Raw genomic sequence first — 27804 nt, forward strand, 5'->3', positions numbered from 1 at the left:
ATTTATGGGATCAAATAACAAAAAATTGGCAGGTGCGTATGCATTCACCCCTTTTTGCTATAAAACCCCTAAAAATTTGTGGTGAAAGCAATTACCTTCATAAGTCACATGCTTAGTGAAAGTAAGTCTACCTGTGTGCAGTTTAAGTGTCACATGGTTTGTCAGTGTATACACACCTTTTCTGAAAGACCACAAAGGCTGCAAAACCATTAAGCAAAGGCACCACTAACCAAACAACACCCTTATGACCAAGGAGATCTCCAAACAAGTCAGGGACAAAGTTGTTGAGAATACAGGACTGGGTTGTAAAAAAAATATTCCAATCTCTGATGATCACCCGAAGCATCATGAAATCCATTATCATCAAATGAAAACACGGTACCACAATAAACCTGCCAAGAGAGGGCAGTCTACCAAAACTCTCAGCCCAGGCACGGAGGGTATTTAATCAGAGACGCAGCACAGAGACCAAAAGTAACCCTTTTCAGCAGCAAGGACAGGGAAAAAGGTCCCAGTTGAGGGGAAGATGGATGGGTGCAAATACATGGATATTCTTAAGCAAAACCTGTTTCAGTGATTTGAAACTGGGATGGAGGTTCACCTTCCAACAACACAATGACCCAAAGCATACTGCTAAAGCAACACTCGAGTGGTTTAAGGGGAAACGTGTATATATTTTAGAGTGGCCTATTCAAGGCCCAGACCTTAATCCAGTTGAGAAACTGTGGTCAGACTTGAAGATTGCTGTTCACCAGGGAAAACCCATCTAACTTGAAGGAGCTGAAGCAGTTTTGCCTTGAGAAATGGGCCAAAATCCAAGTGTTAATATGTTTAAAGCTCAAACAGATTTATCCAAAGCGACTTGCAGCTGTTATTGCCACAAAAGGAGGCTCTACAAAATGCTGATTTTAGGGCAATGAATAGTTATGCACACTCAAGTTTGCAGTTATTTTGTCCTTTTTTTTTGCTTCACAATAAATAGAAAAACAATTGTTCACAGTTGTAGGCATATTATTTATAAGAACTCATGCAAACCCTAAATAAAACTGTGAAATTGCAGGTTGTTAGGTAGCAAAACACGAAAAATACCAAGGGGATGAATACTTTTGCAAGCTACTGTAGACCCAGTGGCATTTTGCAATAGAGTTTACATGTCCTGTAAATATCAGATTCCGTAATATACAAAAACAGTATACCTATATGAGTACAGTTGCTACATGAATCAAATGTATCACTAATATTTCACATGCGGAAAGAGTAATAACAATGTCAAAGTGCATATATCTCCCATCCATCTATGGGTTACAGTAATAAATATATCATATAAAAAAAAGTGCAAACCAAGCCTGCCAGGAAGGAATATATCAGATACCATATAAATGAAACATAGGGATACTATAATGCAATTCATCACTCACCACCACTGATTAGCAGCTATATCTCAATGTACAGTGTACACGGTAAGCTGCCAATCAGTGGTCTGGGTGGGGTTTTCAGTAAGGGGCTGCTAGATTTTCAATAGAAAAACAGTGATTTTATCAAAACTGCTGCACCCAATAAAATACGTGATACATTGCTGGAATCAGGGTTTTTGCCCATACATCATGTTGCTCTCAGACGTGAATGCAAAAACCTGCTGACAGATTCTCTTTCCTTCACATCATAGGGGTATCCCCACGCTGAATGACCATTTCTCACTGTGGTTGACCCAACTCATCTATGCATTACATGGATGCCCACTTACTTGACTGGTCATGTAATACTACATCTACCCTTCAACAGCCCCTATTCAGGAAATGTCCATCCAGAAACAACAATGTAGAGATGTCAGACCATCGATGAGATGATGATCAGGTGATGAAACAATATCTTTAGGCCTCAATCAGACGTATGTTTCTGTGTCCAATCTGTAGTTTTCACAGATAGAACATGTACCCATTTAGACTATGAGGTTGCCCACATGCCTGTGGGTGTTTTTGCGGACCGTGTGGGCATGCAAAAATCAGAGACGTTCATTTTTTATCAATATAATGGCTGTAAAGTGCCAATATAAGTCTGTGGATCCCTGGAAATCATATAGAGCACGCAGATGTCATCCATGTGTAATCCATATGCTGTCTGTCATTAACATTGTCAAAAATAGTAGAAGATTTGTAGTTATTTATTTATATATCCATAAGTGAAAATCACTGATGAAACACTGACACATGGACCAAACACTGATGAATACCAGATGCAATACACTGATGACAATCGTACTATTTTTTTGCATATGTGAACAAATACGGACGTCTGAATGAGGCCTTACATAGAACCGCTGATTTGCATATTACAGATTAAATCATCTGCCACTTTACAGAGAAATAAAAACACATTCACAGTTTTCATGAATGCTTGTAAATTGATTAAACAGGGACTTAGTTGTTATAATTGATGCTACTACTTAGCAGGAAAGTAGTGAGAAACGCTGAACGGAGTGAATGGAATGATATTTTTAAAGCAGCCTTTTCATTTCCAGGAAATTAAACACTGATATGTGTAAAGTGGGACACATTTGGCTGTGAGATTACATTCACAAGAAAATGATATTGTTTTTAATCTTGTTAGGAAGCGTCTGTTTTTAAATAATACTGTTCTCAATTATATTCTTAATGCATTGATTAGCAATGCTGTCAGTTATGGAATGGGTGTGTCTTACCATGTGCTGGTTCACACCCCTATGACTTCTCCCCGGCCAGGCATCCATCTCTTGTAAGAGCATCTTTCCAAACTTTTGTAGTAAGGAACAAGTGGCACAACCGAAGATCTTCCCCTCCCTTGTTTTCTGATGTTGTGTAATAGTGGACAGATGGCGTAGGGCATCTCCCACAGAGGGACCAACCTACACTGGATCCTACTTCAATACTGGCCTCAGTGAAGAGGCAAATAATTAACGTGACACTTAAAGTGGTGGTCCGGTACCTACAATCTCCTTTCAAAATATCTATCTTTACACTTTAGTCATTATTTTTATTATAAAATACCCTACACTTTTCTTTATCTAGCTAATCTCTAAATATGCATTTTTTACTGTACTTCCTGTAACATTTCATTTGAGAGAACTCAATTCCCCGCAGCATTCACAACCCCTCCTAGAACAGGACGTCACAAAAGGCTGGGGCTGCACTCACTTCCTGCAGCGTCTATCATTCCTCTTGTGATAGAACATCATAAGGGGGCAGCACTGCCATCGCCTCCCTCCGAAGATATTCTGGTACTATGGCGCTGATAGAAGTTGTGGGAGAGGTGAGCGCAGCTCTGACACTCTGCTTCAATCTCCGCCACCGAAACATCTAACTGTGAAAGAAGACATCATCAGGGGGCAGAGATAGGAGCAGTGAGTGACACCAGCACCACCCCACAACTTCTAGCAACACCCTCGTATGAATCACCATCAAGACACAGTAATAGAAGCTGTGTGATTGACAAAGCATGGTCCCCCTGATGACAATTCTTTTGAAAGCCATGCTAGAATCTATGGAATGATGCTGGTGTCACTCACTCCTTCTGACTCGATGCCCATGGTGCCTTTCTGTTCCAGGAGGAGCAATAGATGCTACTGAGAAGTGAGTGCAGCGCCAGCATCCTTTGATGTCCTGTTTGATACTTGTCTCACAATAAACGTAACAGGAAGTATAGCAAAAAAAAACACATACAGGGATTTGCTGTATAGGGAGAAGAGTAGGATGTTTTCTAATAATTACAAAAGGGATTAGGGTGTGAAAGTAAATATTTACAAAGAGCATTTTAAATCCTGCACCATCCATTTATGTTCACACCAATTTTTTTAAATACTTTTTTTGAGTGGATCCTCACTAAAATCCCATTCAAAAATCCCTTAAAAAATCTTGGAAAACTATTACAATTACTTTCTATGGGAAATACACTTTGCAGTTCTTATTGAGGGGTTTTATAAGCTTTTATTTCTGAAGAGGTTTTGAAAACTGCCTGGTGGAAAAAAGAAAGGGAATGTCACATTTTTAAGACGATCCTGAAGGAAACCCTTCCATACAAGGCATTGTTCAGCTAACAGGCTGCAAAGAATGCATCAGGAAAAACTCTTCTAAAACTTATTCAAAACCATTTCATAATAAAATGCATCAGAAAAAAAACTTCTCCAACCTCACTGCCTCAAAAAACTCAATGTGAACATAGCCTAACACTCAGGTCCACTTCGTAAAAGCTATCCATATGCAGATGATCATAATTAATCAGACTGTGGATCTTTGTTTGATTTGCCCATATAAATTAGAGATTGAAATATTCAAAATTAGTTTGCATAAATCTCTCGGCAGATTTTCATAATAATATAGTGAAATCATATGGAGGAACCGCACACTCATTTTCCAGATCTGCTCAAGTGGTTTCATTCATTGCTGCATGTTTTATGGCAGGAGAAATGGTGTGACTTCTCCTGCCATTCAACGCCAAGAACATCCGAGGGCAAGCACAGGTCTTCCAGTGGGAAATACAACTCCAGGACAATATCTGCTCCTCTAGTCTCCCATTTTTTGCTTACCCAGGAAAGCACTCCTCGAAGGGTCTTATACTGGGAATATAATCCCAAACCATAAATCCCTCTGTACAAGTTTCTTATGTTGAGTAGGTGACACACTTAGGCCTGATGAAGAGTTAAAGCTCAAAAGGTTGTGGATACTGTTGTCACCATATGTCAGTCATCTACAACGGTGTGATTGCAGCGCCCCAGAGTCCTGGTCGTTGCAGTACTGTGGCTCCGCCACTAAGGGGAGCCATGGTGCGTTCGATGGCACTGAAGGAGTTCCTCCAATCAGGTATCACAGACACCAATATGTTTCACAGCTGGGCCTCCGGGGGGAGCTAAGGGTGCTATTCATTAGGCCACTCCCCACCATAGTGGGTAAACTGGGGGTCAGGCAGGAAGTTAGTAGAGAAAGCTGACTGGATCGAACGAAGCAACACCTAGTGAGAGAGGGTGTTGTGGAGGAAGAGACAGTAGGGTCTCTGCCAGGGGTGGGATCCTGGCAGAGGCTTGGCATTGAAAGAACGTAACGGGACCGTGCCTGCTCAGAATAGCGGCGGTGCCCTAAGAAAGGATTAGAAGCGAGATAGATTGTGCTGAGTGAGAAACGAAATCAAGCAGAAGGAGAATACCAGCAGGGGTTTTGTTGAAAGAGGCAGCACCTTGCTGAGGCGCATTACCGGTGGCCGGAACGCCGAGGGAGTGGAATAATATACAGCTTTAAGCCATACTCCAAACAGCGGCAGGACAGTCAGTCTCAGGCGGGCTGTCTACCACATATCACCTATGAAGTCTTGGGGGGCAATTGCGGGAGAGGGGCGTCTCTAGGGTCCCGGAAGAACTCCAGGCCTACCTGACAAACGGGTGCCGTTCTTACTGTAACATCAGGAAGGGACGGAAGATTAGCAGAAGATCAGTTAATCGAGTTGTGAGGGAACTTAAGAAACAGACACAACAGTTGTGGGGTACTTTCCGTAAGCACAGCAGGGAAGGACTACAACACAAAGCGCTAAGAAGGAAGGCACTGATTTCCACCTGTGAGGAGAACTCTGGAAGTGCCATTGGACCGGCCGGACTTGCGCAGCCTGGTGGACCGGATTCCGGACTGAGGACCGAGAGATCTCCAGTAAAGAGGTAAAGAGACTGCAACCTGGTGTCCTCGTTATTTACCGCGACCTGCACCCCACAACTGCACCGCTACACCACCGTTAACAGCACCTATTTGCAACGGACGTCCCCCACTGACAGACAGGGCCACGGACCGGGTCTAGCCACCGTGACAACCCCAGGACTGAGATCCCAGAGGCCCGGCTCCGGGTACCCCTCGGCCCTGCGGCGGTGTGGGGGCGCTCCATGATAATTGGATATGAGACGCAACTAATAAAACCACTTGAGCAGATTTGTGCCTATTGGCATGCGGTTCTTCGATGTGATTGTACAATACAGATTAATACAGATTAATTTATGAACCCAGTGGTCCACTCCAGAAGAACAAGCACCTTCTCGGAAATTTACAACTTGTTAGAGTGTGCAACAACATTTCTCCATCTTCATAAGAATATGATACAAAATTATTCATTTGTGCAAGTAAAGTGTCAGTATCACTGATAGTGGATCCTTTACTTTGTTCTTCTCTTCAGTGCTACACAGGACCAAGAGAACGTTTAGTTTTGTACACACATTGTGGTGCAGCAGCTGCAGTCTCCTTGGTATTGTTGGTTCCAGAGGCCAGCGCTCTAGCTATATGATATATATAATGCCCAGGGAAATATAGGTTTATTTATTATGGCACTTTTGCCTTTTGTGCATTTCCTCTAATTTTATAATAACTAATAATGAATCATCTGTGTATTTGTTCGATCATTGTCCGCAACACTCTGTATAATCTCAGCCTTAGTTTCTCCATGGGGACCCAAATTACATGCTGGACATTAAAGGGAACCTGTCACTCCCCCCAGCCGTTTGTTACTAAAAGAGCCATCTTATGCAGCACTAATGCTGCATTCTGACAAGGTAGCGCTTTTAGTTATTGTTCGTTGCACTGCAGAAATAATCGCTTTTGAATTTGGTCCCTCATACCTTCAAATCGTCCGGGGGAAGGTCTTTCCCCCCTCATCCAGACACAACACACTGTGCAGTTCGCGCTGCCCGACCACTGACATCACTTAATGTCTTGTTTACTGTGCCTGCGTGCACGCGTGGGATCTCGGGCCGCGCGTGCATGCAGGTGCAGTAAACAAGACATCAAATGATGTAATTTGTCAGGCAGCGCAAACTGCGCATGCCCAAGGCAGAATATGACCGCGCAGGCGCCTGGACAACTGAATAACGCCAAGGAGGCGGTGCCCTTCTCGCAGAGTGACGGCTGTGTTGTGTCTTTGCAAAGACAAAGTCCCGGTCCTGTAGCACAGTCAATTACCTCCAGCGCACGGTTGTTCTCCACACAGGAACGGCGTTCTCCAGATGCACCACACTGCACGCTTCAGCTCTAACAGTAGAAAACTTTAATAAAGGTGAAAGAGAGGAGGTATTACTTCCTGCACTTTCCCTATCAAGCTTTGTCACATCATCAGCTCCCATCCAGTTCTGGAGAACTGACAGTACTTCGGTGGGCACTTCCACAGTCCTGGTGCCTGTTTTTCATTGCCTGGAAGTCTTCACAAGGGAATAATGGAATCTAACGCACAAAATTATGGCTAAATATTGGCCTATACTTCACGCTGATCGTACGCTTGGCATATATTTGTTATCAACTCCAAATCTCACTGCACGACGAAGCAAGAATCTGAGATATTTCAGTTCGGAGTCATTACGAGAAAAGCGATCAAAGACAATTGACATTCGCTCGACCACAGAAAACAAAATGGGGATGTACCCCATATGGAAAATGTGTGGCGTGCCGAAACATTGAGTGTGCAACATCTTTCTCCTCCTTGGATGGCAGCAGCAATTATAAAATCACTCAGTCTATTACATGTTCAACTAAGGCAGTTGTCTATTATGCCTGCTGTCCATGTAAGAAAATGTATGTAGGCCTCACTACTAGAGCTTTGAAAATAAGAGTCAGAGAACATGTTCGTGATGTTCTTGCTGCCAAAGAGGAGGTATGTGTAGATCAATTGTGAACATTGCCAAGACATTTTAAGTTGCATCATCAATGTGATCCAAAAGGTCTCAAGGTTAGGGGCATCGATAGACTTCTTTTGGATAGTAGAGGGGAAGTTAGTCGCCCCCTTGCACGGATAGAGACTAAATGGATTTGGACTCTAAGGACCCTGCATCCATATGGCCTAAATTAAACCTGCAGTTTTGCCCCATTTCTTTGACATATCTGTGTCGATTTTTATCTCACCTTGTTTTTATTTCTTACTAATTTTAATTTGTTCAATTTGTAGAGTACGACTTTGAATTCTTCATCACTGAGAAAGCCACCATCAACAGATCAGTACAACAGAAAAATCTGAGGCTAATAATTGGACTGGATATAACATGAAAATGTCACTTCTTTATGATTGTGAACATGTGTATAGATAGGATATGTAAATTTCCTTTGTGTTTATGGTATGTTATTGTTGCGGCTTATTATGGGGTTCCATTTGGGGTTAATTTTGCTATATCTAACAAAGTTACTGTGCCAATAACTTAGTCTTGTGTCACGATGAATGTAATATATTTTAATATACATTACCTGTGGTAGGATATGATTATTGGTGTAGGCTCCTATTATGTGATCTAAGTTATCTAGGTGGGTAGTATTATTTTGAGGTGAAAAAATGATTGGCAACAAGTTCCTATTGTAGAATTCAGTCCAATTTCTGGCTGTCCGAGGCATCTGATGTGCACACGCGCCCGCCGGGCTGGTCTTGGGGCATCGCTGGGTGTGACTGTCCGCGCTGCGTCCCGGTAATGTGACTCAATCCTGTTCACATCAGACGTGGGCGGGGCTTGACTCGCGGCCGAGGGCACGTTGCTTTGTCGCATCGTGCGATGTCCCGGGGATGTGCCTATCGGAGCGGTGTGCGCCGCTATAGCGTGACACCTCTAGGACCCCCCCTCACTTTGTTTTTAAGTACACATGTTTGTTTTGCTCCACGTGGGGACTACTTATTTATAGTAAGAAAAGGGGAGGGGCGTATGTGTCTGACACTATGCGATTGGTGGATTAGATAAAAAAAGCCCAATTGTTAGCCGGAGTATTACCACAGCAGCGCGTGTTGCTTCATATAAGCAGCAGAATCCAACGTAAGGCAAACTGTGTTTAATATATGCAGCTTGAACTGGAACAAAATAAGAAAGCTTTGACAGTAACTACCGATATAATCTAGTCCATGTAACACATGTCTCTCTGTGAAGGAAACAGCAGCAGAATGATGCAATCAGTGAGTGTCCTGTGACCTCTTTTTTTTTTTTACAAACTTTAACAATCACAGCATAGCTGACAAATGAACACTCATAGACATTCAATGCAGACTACAACAGGAATGGAGTTGTTGCATTTAAACTTATTCCAACACCCCCACTCAACAACTGCTTATCCTGTTAGTCCCATTGCAGTTCTGAATTCTTCAAACTTGGCTCTTGACAATGGCTTTGTCAAAACATCTGCTAACATCTTGTCAGATTCACAGTAAACAAACTTTAGAACTTCACGCTCTACTAAGTCACGCAAGTGATGATGTTTAACATCAATGTGCTTTGTTCTTGCACTTATCCTTTCACTGCTGGCGAGCTTGATACATCCTTGGTTGTCCTCATAGATAACAGTTGGTTCAGCTAGTGGTTTGCCGAATTCTTCCAAAAGTTGCTTCAACCAAATTAACTCTTGACTTGCATGAGCAGCTGATGTATATTCTGCTTCTGTAGAAGACAATGCAACTGACACTTGTTTTCTACTCGACCATGAGATTGAAGTGTGTCCTAACTTGAACAAGTAACCACTTGTTGATCTTCGATCACTTGAGTCTCCAGCCCAATCTGCATCTACATATCCTCTGAGAATTAGATCTCCTGATGCAGAAATCTTTAGACTTAACTCTTGGGTTGCCTTAAGATACTGAAGAAGTCTCTTAATTGCATTCCAATCTCTTTGGCGTGGCTTGCTTACACGTCGGCAGAGAATTCCCACTGTGGCTGAGATATCTGGACGGGTTGTGGTTGCTATGTATAGAAGTGCCCCCACTGCTTGTCTGTAACTGTCATTTGTGGGTAGCAGATCTTCTTCTCCTTCCAATTTTAGGTAAGATGGATCCATTGGAGTTGATATGCCTTTGGCTTCTGACATTCCAAACTGGTTTAGAACTGTGGAGATTTTAGAATTTTGATTAAGAAGAAAACTTCCATCTTCCTCTCTCTGGATTTGGATTCCCAAATAGTATGTCACATCTCCAAGGTCCTTGGTCTCGAAATGCTTGTTCAGAATTTGACCTAGTTTTGAAATTTCTCTCTCTTCTTGATGCGCTATTATTACATCATCCACATATAGAATAACATACATCCAATCTTGTGATACACCTTTTGTATACAAACATGGATCCGCTTGAGACCTTTTAAATCCTTCGTCGATTAACACTTTGTTCATCTTAGTGTTCCATGCTCTTGCTGATTGCTTAAGGCCGTAGAGAGATTTTTGCATTCTGCAAACAAGGTTCTCTTTACCCCTTTTAACATAGCCTTCTGGTTGAGTCATGTACAGCTCTTCTTCAATGTCTCCATGTAGAAAGGCTGTTTTGATGTCAAAATGTCTTACTTTCATCTGCTGAACAGCAGCTATGGATAATAAAGTTCTGAATGTAGTTTGCTTGGCAACTGGAGCAAAAGTAGCATCATAATCTTCACCATATTTTTGTGAATATCCTTTTGCGACCAATCTTGCTTTAAAACGGTGAATATTACCTTCAGAGTCATATTTGTTCTTAAAGACCCACTTACATCCAATTGCTTTCTTGCCTTGAGGTAGCTCTGTGAGCTCCCATGTTTTGAGCTTATGAAGGGATTCCATTTCTTCATCAGCAGCTTTTATCCATTTTTGCTTCTTATGAATAGGCAGTTTTTGCATTTCCTGCCATGACTGTGGCTCTTCTTCTGGAATTGATCTGACCATATAAGAAAGGCGTTTAGCTGGAATTCCTTTATTTGATCTTTCTGATCTTCTGATCTCCTGAGGTTGGCTTGGTTCTTCTGTTTCTTTTTCAGTACTTTCAGAGCATATCCAGACTTCAGTATTTTCTTTGAGATTCTCTTCAATGTCTGGAATCACTGACTGAAATTCTTGTTCCTTAGGTTGAATTATTTGCGTAACCTCATGAAATTTGAGCGATACTGAGTTTTCATCAATCACTACATCTCTGCTGATTGTTACTGTGTTGGTCTGTGGATGCAGGATTCTGTATCCTTTCTGAGTTTCACTGTACCCCACAAGAACTCCTTCCTTTGCATGAGATTCCCACTTAGAACGTTTTTCTTTGGGAACATGCACAAAAGTTTTGCTTCCGAATATCCTGAGATGCTTCAGGTTGGGCTTCTCACAGTTCCATAACTCATATGGAGTTTTACTTGTAGCTTTACTTGGCAGTCGATTTTGAAGATAGGTAGCAGTCATGATGGCTTCTCCCCAATATGTTGTAGGTAGGTTTCCATCAAATAGCATACTTCTTCCACTTTCACAAAGAGTTCGGTTCTTTCTCTCTGCTGTGCCATTCTGCTCTGGGTTGTATGGAACGGTTGTCTGGAACACGATTCCATTCTTTTTCAGGATGGTTTGCACTTTACCACTTGTATATTCAGTTCCATTATCTGCTCGCAGTACCTTTGGTATTCTTCCAAATTTGTTAAGAACTGCAGCAAGATATTCTTCAAGTTTCTGTGGAACTTCATCTTTACTTTGAAGTAGGTAAGTAACAGTATATCTGGAATAATCATCAATGAATGTGAGAAAATATCTCTTCTTGCTGGGAGTAAGAACACTCATTGGACCACACACATCTGTATGTATCAAATCCAGTATCTGTGCAGATTTAGTAGTGCTTACTTTAGGAAACGATTTTCTGGACATTTTCCCTTTTAGGCAACTTGTGCACTTCATTGTTTGATTACACTGGTTGATTGCAATACCATTTGCAAGTTGAGCTAGTTTCTTTACTGCTTCTGGATCTCTGTGGCCTAGGCGTCTGTGCCACACATGAATACAGTCCTTATGAAAATCTTGTCTAGCACTGTAAACAGTTTCATTGCATTTCAGCTGATAAAGTTCATCTTTGATTTTTCCTTCGGCAAGGGTATGACCCTTCTTTGAAATGATGCATCTGTCATCCTTAAATGTAACTATATTTCCTTGTTGTGCAAGCTTCTTTACAGATAAAAGGTTACTTTCAAGTTTGGGAACATACAGCACGTCTTTAACTGGGATTTTTCTGACTTGTGCTGAGGATTGAACTTGACAATGGAAATAACCATCTCCTATTCCTTCTGATGTCATATAGTGACCATTAGCTAAAATTACCTTTTCAGACTTGCTTTCATCTAGATTAATGAAGAAATCCTTATCACGTGTCATGTGAGCAGTCGCTCCAGAGTCAATACACCAAACATGGTTTGCATATGGGCTTGTGCTGACCCCAAATGCAGTCGCAATACATGCATCTTCCTTCTTTACAGCTGTTTTAACCTTTTGATGACTGTCCTGCTTTTTAAACTGATTCATTCTTGCTTTCCACACTCTGCAGTCTGCTTTAAGGTGACCAGGCTTTTTACAGACAAAACATTCACGAGTTTCCTTTAAATGACTCTGAGCTTTAGAAAAGTACTGTGTCTTTAATGCTGTTTCTGCTTTGCATATATTATTGCTAATAGTCTCTGACTTTCTCTTGTATTCATCTGCAAGTTTCCCTTTCACATATTCTAGTGTGAGTTCATCATCTGGTCTGGCATCTAATGCAGTCACAAGCGTGTCATAACTTTCTGGAAGACCACTTAATAGTAATGCAGCAACATGAAAATCTTTAATTTCTTCACCAATACCCCTTAGGCGTTCCACAATCTCTAGGGTGTTTCTGATATAGTCCTGCATATGCTGGCCATCACTTAATTTAGACTGATACAGCTTTCTCATAAGATATAGCTTATTGCTGAGATTTGACCTTTCATGCACTTTCTGTAATTCTTCCCACATTTTCTTTGCAGTATCACATTTGCATACATGTACAATCTGGTTATCATCTATGCTGAGGGAAATAGTGCTTTGTGCTTTCTGATCAGTCTTTAGCCAATCACCCGGTACTGGGTCAGGCACAGGCTGTTCAATACATTTCCATGTACCCTCTCTTATAAGTAACATCTTTACCTTGAATTTCCAGGAGCTGTAATTGTGATTTGTGAGACTTGGCACTGTGTACTTCACTGCATTCCTTTCTGTAGACATTCTTGTCTCTTGTACCACTTTTTTTTGTTTGTTACTGGCCCTTTAAGCTGCGCTGTCCGGTGCTCTGTACACTGCGGTACCTTTGCGTTCCGGTGTCCTTGTATTCCGGGGGTTCCTCTGTGCTGTCTGCGCTTGGCTCGCTGCTTATTCCGGTGACTGGGCTTTTTACCATTTACTTTCCGGTGGCTGGGCCCATAACCTGTTAGCCGGAGTATTACCACAGCAGCGCGTGTTGCTTCATATAAGCAGCAGAATCCAACGTAAGGCAAACTGTGTTTAATATATGCAGCTTGAACTGGAACAAAATAAGAAAGCTTTGACAGTAACTACCGATATAATCTAGTCCATGTAACACATGTCTCTCTGTGAAGGAAACAGCAGCAGAATGATGCAATCAGTGAGTGTCCTGTGACCTCTTTTTTTTTTTTACAAACTTTAACAATCACAGCATAGCTGACAAATGAACACTCATAGACATTCAATGCAGACTACAACAGGAATGGAGTTGTTGCATTTAAACTTATTCCAACACCAATATTTAAATCTAACACATTCCCACTTGCAAATGATTGGTCTTTTGATATTTGGGTGGAAAACAAGTTTATGAGATGATTAGCCTCATGGACCAATTAGTGATAGCGTTAGAAAATGGGATTTATTATGTGGTTTCTGATTGGGGCAGCTTGAACATAAAGTCATGATCCTGCTGGCGTGATTCCAACCCCCAGAAGAAGGCTGCACGCCGAAACGTGCGTTGGGGCTGGCACCATCACCCACAGTAGGTAAATTTTATCTTTGCACTGTATTAACTATCCGGACCGGACTGGTAGTCACTATTGTATAGATTGATTGTGTCTTAGAGATATCCTCTTGCAGCTATATAGCTTGTTTGAGGAACAATTACTGGGGATTTTGGATATGTGCAGCCTCTTAGGCCTGTTTCACACGTCAGTGGCTCCGGTACATGTGGTGACAGTTTTCTCACGTACCGGAGACACTGACTCACGTAGACACATTAAAATCAATGTGTCTCTGCACATGTCAGCCTGTTTTCACAGACCGTGTGTCCCTTTGAAAAACACGGAGACATGTCAGTGTTCATGGGAGCGCACGGATCGCACGGACCCATTAAAGTCAATGGGTCTGTGTAAAACACGTACCGCACACGGATGCTGTCTGTGTGCAGTCCGTGTGCCGTGCAGAGACAGCGCTACAGTAAGCGCTGTCCCCCCAGCGTGGTGCTGAAGCCGCCATTCATTTCTTCTCTCCAGCAGCATTCGCTGGAGAGAAGGACTGAAAAATCATTGTTTTTTTATTTTTTTTGCTGTTGTAATAAAGTTCCCGGTAACCAACCCCCTGTGCGCCCGCCCGCTGGAAATAAAATACTCACCCAGCTCCCTCGATGCTTCCTCTCAGCGCCGCAGCTCTTCCTGTATCAGCGGTCACGTGGTGCCGCTCATTACAGTGATGAATATGCGGCTCCACCTCCCATAGAGAGGTTGCCACAGAGTGTGAGCACCTACAGGACCTTCCTGAAGGACCAATGGCCTCAGCTGCAGTATCTGATCATAAGATTAGAACACAGTAATACCACAAATATAGAGAATATACCTCATATATATTATTCCCAATACAAAGATAATCAATTCTTGGTATACTGTGTGAATTGGTGACCACCGCCACCTAGTGGAAGAAAAGACCCAAACACCCTTCTATGGATTAAGTACCAGAACAAAGAACTTTATTTAGAATATATAATTCATTCAACATACACAGGAGTAACAATATATAATACAGTAAAATATATCATTAAAACATATTAAAACCAAACACAGGACAAAAAATAGATGCATAAAATATGCCGGCCAAGGTATAAAAATATATTATATGTAGTCCGTTATCCTCACTGCTCAAATACAAAAACTTTGTGCAAAAAAGGTTTTAATAAAGTGCAATAGAAGTGCAATAATTATATAATATCATATAGATAATAATCAATAACACCGTGCAGTGCGCTAGAACCGCACAACAAAGTAATTTCCTGAAAGTGCAATAGTGCTCAAAAATTATATGCAGTGCCAAGAGACAGCATAAAAAAGTGCAATGTGCCACAGCTCTCAACTCAGCCAATTCAATACTAAATCACACACATGTGCAGAGACCGGAGGAGACTAACAATGGTTTGCCAATATATTACCTATAAAATGGCCGAGTCCTGTGTTGGCGCACCCCAAAATCTGATCATGTGACCCTCGATCTCCACTGAGAGATCTTACTCTGGGCATGCTCAGAACGAGAAAAGCAGGACTTAGTCCCAGAAGCATCTGCTCGCCGCTGCCCAGCACTGACTTCAATGGCAGAAGCAGGAAAAGCAGCAGTAACTCTTTGTACAGAGTCAGACTGAACAAGACGCTGGGACCGACGTCTCCGCTGAGCAGGCTCCATTGTGGCAGGAGAAGAATGGGAGACCGCAGCGGAGATGGCCCGAGATTCCCCCTGTGCAGAGGCGGGAACTCAACCCCTAACACTTTGCTCAGTAGAAGCACCCTTTTGAGCTAGTACAGCCATGAGTCTTCTTAGGAATGATGCAACAAATTTTTAACACCTGGATTTGGGTATCCTCTGCCATTCTTCCTTGCAGATCCTCTCCAGTTCTGTCAGGTTGGATGGCGAACGTTGGTGGAAAGCCATTTTCAGGTCTCTCCAAAGATGCTCAATTGGGTTTAGGTGAAGGCTGTGGCTGGGCCAGTCAAGAATAGTCACAGAGTTGTTCTGAAGCCACTCCTTTGTTATTTTAGCTGTGTGCTTAGGGTCATTGTCTTGTTGAAATGTGAACCTTCGGCCAAGTCTGAGGTCCAGAGGACTCTGGAAGACGTTTTCTTCCAGGATATCTCTGTACTTGGCAGCATTCATGTTTCCTTCAATGGAAACCAGTTGTCCTGTCCCTGCAGCTGAAAAACACCTTCATATCATGATGCTGCCACCACCATGTTTTACAGTTGGGATTGTATTAGGCAAATGATTAGCAGTGCTTGGGTTTTCTCCATATATTCCGCTTAGAATTATCACCAAAAAGGTCTATCTTCATCTCATCAGACCAGAGAATCTTATTTCTCATAGTCTGGGAGTCTTTCATGTGTTTTTTTTGCAAACTACTGTACAAGCTGATGTTAGGGCTATTAAAATTATAGTCTTTAGGATAATCAACTTTATGGACCCTTCACTCAAAGGTGGCTTCTGTCGAACCATTCAAAACCAAGTTTAAGTCCCATGGAGGGGCCTTGGCTACCAGAACTAGTCTGGATCTAGCACATGCTTTAATAAACCTGACCACCCACTGATTACCTGTGAGATTGTAATTATACAGATCACCTAAGGCCGAAACCTGGACTTTTAAGTTGGTAAACGTCAGGCCTTGTTCATGCCTCTTCTAAAGGAGCTTCAGGATTTCTCTTAGGGGCACCTTTCCTTCCAGAGTGCATCCTGTGGATACCAACACAAAAACACGGACCAAAAAAGTCCACATCAACATAATTATGTATAAAAATCTGTAAAGTTTTATTAGTTATGACAATATAATTATTGTATCAATACACAAAAACATTATAAATCTGCATATAAGTGTTGTCTGCACTATGCATATAGCAAGGGATAATAAGAAGGAGACAAACCAGTAGCCAAGTTAAGGCGGGATACTACAATACATCCTTATGGCAGCAACATGAATAAATAACAAACAAGTCTATACGCGGTCCTACAGATCACCAGTACCATATATAGCGGTGTACTTAATCAGACCAACCCCATATGTAACATTTCACAATTACACACGATTCATGCTTACCCATTAGTGATCAGGGAAGGCACCAACACCTCTCTCAGCACCCCCGGACGCGCGTTTCACGTTCTTAGCTTTTTCAACAGGGAAAAGAGTCATTTAGAGGGTTTCTTACTATCCAGGGAAGGATTGCTGAATAGGTACCATTTGCCTTTTCTTGGTCAATCCTCCGATCTACTGTGGTCACTCTCCTTCTGCTGAATTTCTTCCTTAGAAAGGACTGCCTGAAGGATGAGAAGGGAAGTTTTGGGAATCCTTTTTTCCGAATAAGTGCTGACCTTCACAAGGGAGAGAACACAGGTTTCCCTTTTGCTTGTACGTCCCCCAAGCAATCTTTTAACTAGACTGCTCTCTGGCCTGGGCTGTATAATGCGGTAGATCTTGTGACTAGTCTGGCCGAGTCGGCCGATGTGTCTGATAAGAAGGCCACCGTCCCCTTGATTACTGGGAGTGTGGCCAGAATGGAGTTTCTGGGTGAATTTACCCTCAACTGGTCCTCCACACTACTCAATAAGACCATAAGAGACCTTGCTGTACATGGTGCCTCAATGGCTGGCCTCAGAGCACCTGCCGATGACTCCCAGGTAGCCTTGAAAAAGGTGTCAACCTTTCTATCAAGGAGGTCTTTCAGTAATCCAGCATCGTCAAAGGGAAGGGATGATCTCCTTGAGGCCTTGGATATAGCGACATCCAAATTTGGATGAGGTAGCCTCTTCCTCAATGGGGTACTTCCTTTAAAAGCAGGATGGCAGGGGGCCCATCTTTTCTGTCCTTTCCCATTCTTTATTAATGAGATCCAGTACCTTCTCATTCATAGGGAAGGATCTACGCTTTTTCCTGTCCAAGGTCCCAAACATTACATTCTAGACATATTTTTTGGCCTTCTGGTCGACTAGACCCATTGTGGACCTCACGGTCTTAACTAATTTGTCCACTTCCTCTAGGGGGAAGCAATAGCCCACTATCGAGTTGTCTTCCGACAAGGATGACTCCAAAGAATCCTGCCGAACCCCCTCACCCGAGTATATAGCCGAAGATGTGGGAGACATCTTAGCCCTATCCCTGTGTGCTGTTTCCTCTGAGAGGGACTGAGGAGACCTTAATGAATTTTCTACCTCTGTCCTGATGAGAGTTCTTAGGGTGGAGGAGAAATCTGGGGTCTCTTTTGCCACTGTGTCCTTGATACATGCTTGGCAAAGCTTTTTGGGCCATGTAATAGTTAGACCCTGACTGCACAGAGCACAGGCTCTGTGCTTCGACTTCCCTGTGTATTTTCTAGGGGGATCCTACCAGAAAAGCTAGATGATAGAGAAGGAGAGAGGGAGAGAGAAAATTTAGCATTATAAAAATGACATTATCGTAGCTCACTCACCACTCAGGGAATATTGAAGAGTACCGGAACAGGAGGCAGAATGTCATCCGAAATGTGTCCTTTAGAGATCGTGGAATCTTCCATCCTGATAGAGCTGTGCCGACTTGTCCTGGAATCTTTGAATCTGCGTGCCCCGCTGGAGCACCTAATGCTCTTATCCTAACGTGGTGGCATCTGACACTAGGGTCGTTGCGGCTGCTCTGGATCCAAATGCTGCTGCTGTGGCTGCAGAACCTGCTGATGCTGCTGTTGCCACTGTGGAGAGAACTGCTGTGTATCCATGATTACACTGATGCCCCTGCCTGGCCAGCGATCCACCCCTAAGTATTGTACTGTCAGGGATCTGCTGGCTGGCGCGCTCTTGCAGCTTCCGGTACCCACTCCCAGAAGTGCTCCGGGTGAAAGGTCCCGGTCGCATTATCAGAGCCCGATTTCCAGTTTCCGGCCACGCTCTGTGACAGTGCCGGGATGCGAGGCTGTCAGCTAACCATGCGGTGATGGCACCACAGACCCCCACACGACTGACAGATGAGACCCCATCGGGCCCCCCGCGGTGCTTCCAGCAATCCCGGCGCCTCCCGCAGCAGAGACGGTGCCCTACCCCAACCAACTGGCCCAGGTCTGGGAACTTGTTTTCTTGTTTCCTTTTTATGCCGCCATGCAGGACTAAAGGTTTCCTCATCAAGGACAGTAAACCACTGATGTGGAGAGAGGAGCCGCCCTTTTTATCTTGAAGGTTTCCTGTCCTTGACAGACGGATCCCCTTTCTTGCTGGCGCTGTCATTGGTGACTGGAAAAAGCAGGTTTTGCTTAGTTTTTCTTGCATTATTTGTGTGCTTTTGGCATGCTAGATTTGTCTCTTGTGCAAGCTAATAAAGGTTAGCGCAAAAATGAAAGCCCTATTCTATAGAATCAGGTTTTGGCACAAAAATGCAGCAAAACCTGATACCTGCTTTGTTTCTGCGGATTTTTGGTGAAAAACACTGAAAAAACAATGAAAGAAGTGACATGCTGTATTGTGCAAAAAAAACATGCAAAGCACAGAATACTGATGACAAAAAAAAAAAGATTTCTGAAATCTCATAGACATAGCTGATACTGTAAAACGCATCTGAAAATTTGCATAAAAAACGCATTAAAAAAACGCAATGTGTGAACTTACCCTAAAAACTTAGCTTCAAATCTGCAACAAGAATGCATCAAATAAACAAGGAAATTATAAGATTGTTATTGCGTAGTTTGGTGCGGATGCAACTATGAGTGAAGTAACAAAAAATGAATCTATAGGTTCCAGTCATTTTAGAATCAGAAGGATAGTTCTGGATTTTGGCTCTAAAGCCCTAGAGTCCATGATGGTTTACTGAATGTTCCTGACTGCTACCATGCCCCCTCTGACATCTTCTCCCACCAAGGTAGTAAGAAATGGTAAATGAGTGTGGCTAAGAGGTGTGGTTAGGAGCATAGCCAAAAATTTGCCATGGCAAGCTTCATGCACCACATATTTGGAGTTTTTTCCATTCGGTAAAAGTTGGTATGTTAAAGCTTCACAGATGAATAGTCCTCTAACCAATTTACTGTACTGTGTCACTTTATGCAGTAGTAACACTGAAATGCTTCCACATATCGTCATTTTTGTGTGACACATTATACTTAATATTATTGATAAATTTTAGATGTATATAATTTGAGTTTATTTATGAAAATATCTGTTCTTACAAAAATGTAAAAATCTTTGCCTGTTTTGATTTAAATTTAAATTTTTATGCAATTAAAATAGTCATACCACACACAAAGAAGTAAATACCGTATTTTTTGGATTATAAGACCCACCTTTTCCCCAAAAAAATTTGGAGGAAAGATTAGGGTGCGTCTTATAATGCGGATATACCTTACCGGCCGCGGTGGAGTAGGGTCCCAGGGTCGCTGCTGGAAGAGGCAAGAGTGGTGCGTTGCTGCAGGCCGCAGGCTGGGATGAGGGGGTGTTCGGATGTGTGCCGCTGCTGGTGTTCGGTGGTACGGGGGCTCTGCTGACATTTTGTGAAAGCCCAGAGGCCCCCGCACTTTCATGGTGGTGGACTTCGGGAAATGGCTGCAAGGGATGGCGCATGCGCAGATGGAGATCAAGGCACCAAGATCTCGAGAGATGATATCTCAAATGAATCCTGTGCTCTACACTGAGAACTTACGTCAGTGTTTTTATCTAAATCTGTGAAGACCACGATTCAAACAAGACTCCTGACAGAACCAGTCTTGATAATGAGGCAGATGAACTGACTTTGGACTCCATCTGCCTCTGTTTCCTTAGTGCCCATCAGAACAGAGGCAGACAGAGTCAACAGGAGTGTACGGGAGTCCAAAGTGGCTTTGTATACCTCATTAAAATGAATGGCCCTGTTTTACTGAGTCTTCAATATAAAGTCTGATGTAAGAGCTCATTATACAGCACAGGATAAATGTGAAACTAGCCTTATGCTGATTTTTGGGAGGCAGAAAGAGCAAATTAAATGCAGTTGCTTGTTTTTTTCTTAAGTCGTTTATCATGCATCAGCACCAAACGATCACATCTGATGTGGTGGGAGAGGAAGCCACCTTCCTCCCTGAATCCTTCAAGGCACATTCAACTAAAGTGTATTGAAGCATAGAGGGCGCTGACTTCCTGCATCACAATAACTATATACATCGCAGCTGACATTGGCGTGCTCATTGTAGATGACGCATGACATCACTGTCATGCACTGCCTGCCCTACTGCTTCAGCTATGGTGAAGGAAGAGGAGGACTCTGCTGCCTGTGAGAGAAAGGACAAGTGGATCGCCCCCAGTAGGTCAATGGGGTACTTGGTATCGGGTCCTTCGGTTCTCGGCAGGGATGTCACGGTGGCTGAGCCGGTCCGTGGCCCTAGGGGCGTCCATTGATAAATGGGGGAAAGGTCTTTAAAGGAATATGGTTCGTGACGCCACCTGTGGTATTTGGTCAGGGTGACCGACTCTGCTTAGGGGTCCGCTGGGGTGATGTAATGGCAGCTAGACGGTATACCTTCCCACAGGTGAAGTGTATCCCCAGGGCTTCCCAGAGTGTAGATGGTGAATGGTGTGAGGCGCAGTGAAGAACGAGGACACAAGGTTGCAGTCTCCTTTACTGAAGGCTTCAGCATCCACAGTCCAGGGTACAGACCACAGGGTATGCAGAGTCCGGCCGGTCTGAAGGCAAATCCAGAGTCCCTTTATCCAGGTGGAAATCAGTAGCCTTCCTCTAGCGCCTGGGTGTTGTAGTACCTCCCTGCTGAGCTTCTCGCTAAGGTCCTCACAACTATTGCAGATGTTATGTCTCTTTCTCTCTGTCCCCCTGATGGATAGGATAGGACAAACCCGTATGACTGTTGGCCTGAGGCTTTTTACAGGGACTCTATCATGCCCCAGCCCCCACAAGTTGCCACCGTGCCTCCTGGGTATAAGGTCAGGCAGCTAACGTGGAATTAACTGTCCTGCCAGTCTCTGAAGTAAAGAGTAGAGATCCTTACTCCCTCGGTGTTCTGGCTACTGGGATTCCTGCGCCTCAGAAAGAGGCAGCCTTTTACAGGGCAGAACTCCTTCTGGTTTCCTCTCCTTTTGCTATGACTTCGTTTCTCACTCACTACAAGACAATTCCTTTCTAATGTCTCTTCCTTAGGATGCTGCTGCACTTGGGGCAGGCGCAGCTCCGTGGCCTTCTGTCTAGGGCTCTGACAGGATCCCACCCCTGTCAGGGACCCACTACCTGAGCGGAGCCCAGATAGCAGCTCACTGGGTGAAGCCCAGCTCACTTCTGCCTAACTTCCAGTCCAGTCTACCAGTTTTACCTAATTGTGAGGAGTGCCCTAATAGATAGAAGCGTAGCTCCCCCTGGCGGCCAGGAGTGTGAAGTGTGTTGTGTGGTTTGTGATACCTGGTAAAGAGATCTCCTTTATTGCCTTCAGACATAGTATCGCTCCCCCTGGTGGAAGAACGACATTACTGCAATGAACAGGACTCTGGGGCGCTGCACTCTCCCCCCGTTAAATCCAGTACTTCCAGACTGGGAAAAGAAAACAACAATACATTAGCAAAAGACTTGCAAAATTTTTGAAATGCTATAAAACAAATTAATTTAACTGTGCATCCCTTTATGGGAGGTGAAAACACTTGAACTTTACAAATAGGAACATATTTACAATTGCTTGCTCATCTAAAATATAACTGCCCGTACAGGTATACTATCTATTATCTACTAAGTGCAATTACCCGCTAAGGGTGTACTATCATAAAACCTCAAAGTGCAAATCAACATTTTCTTTATTCTTCTACACATGCCGGACTGTCTACCAACCCCCACAGGTTCACTGCATTTCTCTCAATTTCATTTAAAGTACATCATTTAACATTTTATTCTCAAAGTACATCAACAGTGCTACCAGGAGCTACAGACTCTCAAGCCTGCTCAGCTATTCTCCTTACGTACCATCTCCGCCTAGCTGATGTTCCACGACAAGCTCCCTTTATTTTATTCAACAGTGCATTATCAGCTAACTTTCCGGCTACATACTATCAACTATGTATAATATACTAACTCTTCAGCAAAGTGCAATACTTCAACATTCCCTTTAAGAGGAAACCCAAGTCTTTTCCTGAGGTAGTGCAAACAATCACATCATCAATATTCAAGTCAATTTAAAGGTGACGTGATGCGAGGGACCCGTGACGAACCCAAGAACGTTGGTTTGGGTGGGCTACAAGACGTGTAATCCTGACCCAGAATTCTGCCACACCAACGGGTTTTTCTTCAGGTCTGAAAGGCAAAGATATTTTACAGCAAAATTAACAGCAGTTTCTGTTAAAAGGCAGTCTCTGTAAAAGCCTCCTATGTAAAACCAGTAGGGAGCACCTTTAAGAAGGTGCAAAACTATTTATAATGGACATTTTGTGATCATGCACAGTCCATGATTCCACAGTTCTTTGATAAAAGTAAGAAAACTTGTGCAAAACAGGTGCAGAACTTGGAATCCTCCTATAACTGAGGCCCCCTTTAAGGCATAACCCTGGATGGGTTCAAAGGCAGGAGAGAAAAGGCAATGTCTTTAAACTATTTACATCTTGTCAGTTTTTCAAGGTTTATTCAGGTGGTTTCCACCAGGGCTTTACCTGGCACATAACCCTTTTTGGCCTAGGTAGGGTAGAATCCAAGATTACACCTGGCACTGGGTAAACTCCATTAGTCTGTCTTCCATGCACGGTCAGTTCATCCGCAGCAATGAAAGTTTGGGTGGCTTGGTGGAGAGCATCGGTTACAGCGGGGGCTGCTGCAGCTGCATCGGCGGTGAGTTCATTTTCCTGGGTTCTAGGTACTGCCATGAGGGCTGCACATCTCTGCACATCCCGAGCCCACCAACTGTTCCCCTTCCGGTACCGGATATAGGTTACAGCATCCCCGGGGTACATGTCTGGGTCCGCGTAGTCCCCTCGGAGGCAGGATTCCACTTCATCCCAGGTGACGTGGACTCTCACCGGTAACCCGATCTCCTGGATAAAGCCCTTTCCTTTCTGGGGGTGAAAGATCACAACAACACCCCACTTTGGTGGAAAGTCATCCAGCGGTTCACCCCGGGCATCCTGTTCCACTTCCTCTTTATACTGCAAGATTAGATGTCGCCGATATTCTCCCCGGGGAAAGGCCCTAAGGTCATGCCCTTGCGATCCGGGGCCTGATAGCGACGCTGTCGGAGCTCCAGCGGTCGCAGTGGAGAAGGGGGCAGGTGCTGGGGGCAGGCAGATTCCTGGAATGCCGCTGTATAGAGTACCTGCACACGAGGTGGTTCCACCGACGCCATTCCGCTCCTCTGAGGAAGGCGCCAGGACCAGCGGCGGCGCGACCAGTGGCTCCCCCATGAACAGCTCCGAGGGATCCACACTCTCCAGTGGCGGCATGTCCTGGTACTTCTCCGGTGACGGGGGTCTGCACTGGGCCATTTTCTTTCTTGAGTCCCCACCAATCTCCATCTCCGCTCCTTCCTCTCCTGGAGAGTGGCTTTGTTTTCTTGGTCTCCTGTTGTGAAATTGGATTTTGGGCTCCCCCGGTGGCCACTGGTGGAATTGAACTTGTGTGCATCATCCCCTCTGTTCACCTGTTCCCATCAGGATGTGGGAGTCGCTATTTAACCTTGCTCCTCTGTCACTTCCATGCCGGTCAACATTGTAATCAGAAGCCTTTCTGTGCATGTTCCTGCTACCAGACAACTTCCAGCTAAGTCGGACTTTTGTCCTTGTTTGTTTTTTGCATTTTGTTCCAGTTCACAGCTGCAGTTTCGTTTCTGTGTCTGGAAAGCTCTTGTGATCTGAAATTGCCACTCTGATGTTATGAGTTAATACTAGAGTCTTAAAGTAATTTCAGGATGGTGTATTGATAGGGTTTTCAGCTGACCATGAAAGTACCCTTTCTGTCTTCCTGCTATCTAGTAAGCGGACCTCGATTTTGCTAAACCTATTTTCATACTACGTTTGTCATTTTCATCTTAAATCACCGCCAATATATGTGGGGGCCTCTGTCTGCCTTTCGGGGAAATTTCTCTAGAGGTGAGCCAGGACTATATTTTCCTCTGCCAGGATTAGTTAGTCCTCCGGCCGGCGCTGGGCGTCTAGGGATAAAACGCAGGCTACGCTACCCGGCTACTGTTAGTTGTGCGGCAGGTTTAGTTCATGGTCAGTTTAAGTTTCCATCCTTCCAAGAGCTAGTTCCTATGTATGCTGGGCTATGTTCTCTTGCCATTGAGAACCATAACAGTTTGACCGGCCCACAAAGGGTTAAATTAATTGGCAGAGAAAGGAGAGAAAAAAGAAGTCTGTTTTTTTTTTTTTTCCTTCAGTTCTGAGTGTGCTTTCAATTGAATCACTTGCAAGTCTGCCTATATTGCAGCCTTCCTCTCTCTCTCTCCTTCTAATCCTGGAATGGCTCTGTGTTCACCTGTTTAAAATGGATATTCAGAGTTTAGCTGCAGGTTTGAATAATCTCACCACGAAAGTTCAAAATTTACAAGATTTTGTTGTTCATGTTCCTATATCTGAACCTAGAATTCCTTTGCCTGAATTTTTCTCGGGGAATAGATCTTGCTTTCAAAATTTCAAAAATAATTGCAAGTTGTTTTTGTCCCTGAAATCTCGCTCTGCTGGAGATCCTGCTCAGCAGGTCAGGATTGTGATTTCCTTGCTCCGGGGCGACCCTCAAGATTGGGCTTTTGCATTGGCTCCAGGGGATCCTGTGTTGCTCAATGTGGATGCGTTTTTTCTGGCCTTGGGGTTGCTTTATGAGGAACCTCATTTAGAGCTTCAGGCGGAAAAAGCCTTGATGTCCCTATCTCAGGGGCAAGATGAAGTTGAAATATACTGCCAAAAATTCCGTAAATGGTCTGTGCTTACTCAGTGGAATGAGTGCGCCCTGGCGGCGAATTTCAGAGAGGGTCTCTCTGATGCCATTAAGGATGTTATGGTGGGGTTCCCTGTGCCTGCGGGTCTGAATGAGTCCATGACAATGGCTATCCAGATCGATAGACGTCTGCGGGAGCGCAAACCTGTGCACCATTTGGCGGTGTCTACTGAGAAGACGCCAGAGAATATGCAATGTGATAGAATTCTGTCCAGAAGCGAACGGCAGAATTTTAGACGAAAAAATGGGTTGTGCTTTTATTGTGGTGATTCAACTCATGTTATATCAGCATGCTCTAAGCGTACTAAGAAGCTTGATAAGTCAGTTTCAATTGGCACTTTTCAGTCTAAGTTTATTCTATCTGTGACCCTGATTTGTTCTTTATCATCTATTACCGCGGATGCCTATGTCGACTCTGGCGCCGCTTTGAGTCTTATGGATTGGTCCTTTGCCAAACGCTGTGGGTATGATTTAGAGCCTCTTGAAACTCCTATACCTCTGAAGGGGATTGACTCCACCCCATTGGCTAGTAATAAACCACAATACTGGACACAAGTAACTATGCGAATTAATCCGGATCATCAGGAGATTATTCGCTTTCTTGTGCTGTATAATCTACATGATGTGTTGGTGCTTGGATTGCCATGGCTGCAATCTCATAACCCAGTCCTCGACTGGAACGCTATGTCTGTGTTAAGCTGGGGATGTAAGGGGATGCATGGGGACGTACCTTTGGTTTCCATTTCGTCATCTATTCCCTCTGAGATTCCTGAATTCTTGTCTGACTATCGTGACGTTTTTGAAGAACCTAAGCTTGGTTCATTACCTCCGCACCGGGAGTGCGATTGTGCCATAGATTTGATTCCGGGTAGTAAATACCCTAAGGGTCGTTTATTTAATCTGTCTGTGCCTGAACATGCTGCTATGCGAGAATATATAAAGGAGTCCTTGGAAAAGGGACATATTCGTCCTTCGTCATCTCCCTTAGGAGCCGGTTTTTTCTTTGTGTCTAAGAAAGATGGCTCTTTGAGGCCGTGTATTGATTATCGGCTTTTGAATAAAATCACGGTTAAATATCAATATCCGTTGCCACTGCTGACTGATTTGTTTGCTCGCATAAAGGGGGCCAAGTGGTTCTCTAAGATAGATCTCCGTGGGGCGTATAATTTGGTGCGAATTAAGCAGGGGGATGAGTGGAAAACCGCATTTAATACGCCCGAGGGCCACTTTGAGTATTTGGTGATGCCTTTTGGCCTTTCAAATGCCCCTTCGGTCTTTCAGTCCTTTATGCATGACATTTTCCGTGATTATTTGGATAAATTTATGATCGTGTATCTGGATGATATTCTGATTTTTTCGGATGACTGGGACTCTCATGTCCAGCAGGTCAGGAGGGTTTTTCAGGTTTTGCGGTCTAATTCCTTGTGTGTGAAGGGTTCTAAGTGCGTTTTTGGGGTTCAAAAGATTTCCTTCTTGGGATACATTTTTTCCCCCTCTTCCATCGAGATGGATCCTGTCAAGGTTCGGGCTATTTGTGATTGGACGCAACCCTCTTCTCTTAAGAGTCTTCAGAAATTTTTGGGCTTTGCTAACTTTTATCGTCGATTTATTGCTGGTTTTTCTGATGTTGTTAAACCATTGACTGATTTGACTAAGAAGGGTGCTGATGTTGCTGATTGGTCCCCTGCTGCTGTGGAGGCCTTTCGGGAGCTTAAGCGCCGCTTTTCTTCCGCCCCTGTGTTGCGTCAGCCTGATGTTGCTCTTCCTTTTCAGGTTGAGGTCGACGCTTCTGAAATCGGAGCTGGGGCGGTTTTGTCGCAAAGAAGTTCCGACTGCTCCGTGATGAAACCTTGTGCTTTTTTTTCTCGTAAATTTTCGCCCGCCGAGCGGAATTATGATATTGGGAATCGGGAGCTTTTGGCCATGAAGTGGGCTTTTGAGGAGTGGCGTCATTGGCTTGAGGGGGCTAGACATCAGGTGGTGGTATTGACCGACCACAAAAATTTAATTTATCTTGAGTCCGCCAGACGCCTGAATCCTAGACAGGCGCGCTGGTCGTTGTTTTTCTCTCGGTTTAATTTTGTGGTGTCATACCTACCGGGTTCTAAGAATGTTAAGGCGGATGCCCTTTCTAGGAGTTTTGAGCCTGACTCCCCTGGTAATTCTGAACCTACAGGTATCCTTAAGGATGGAGTGATATTGTCTGCC

The sequence above is a fragment of the Ranitomeya variabilis genome, chromosome 4 (assembly GCF_051348905.1).
Source record: "Ranitomeya variabilis isolate aRanVar5 chromosome 4, aRanVar5.hap1, whole genome shotgun sequence".
Lineage (NCBI taxonomy): Eukaryota > Metazoa > Chordata > Amphibia > Anura > Dendrobatidae > Ranitomeya > Ranitomeya variabilis.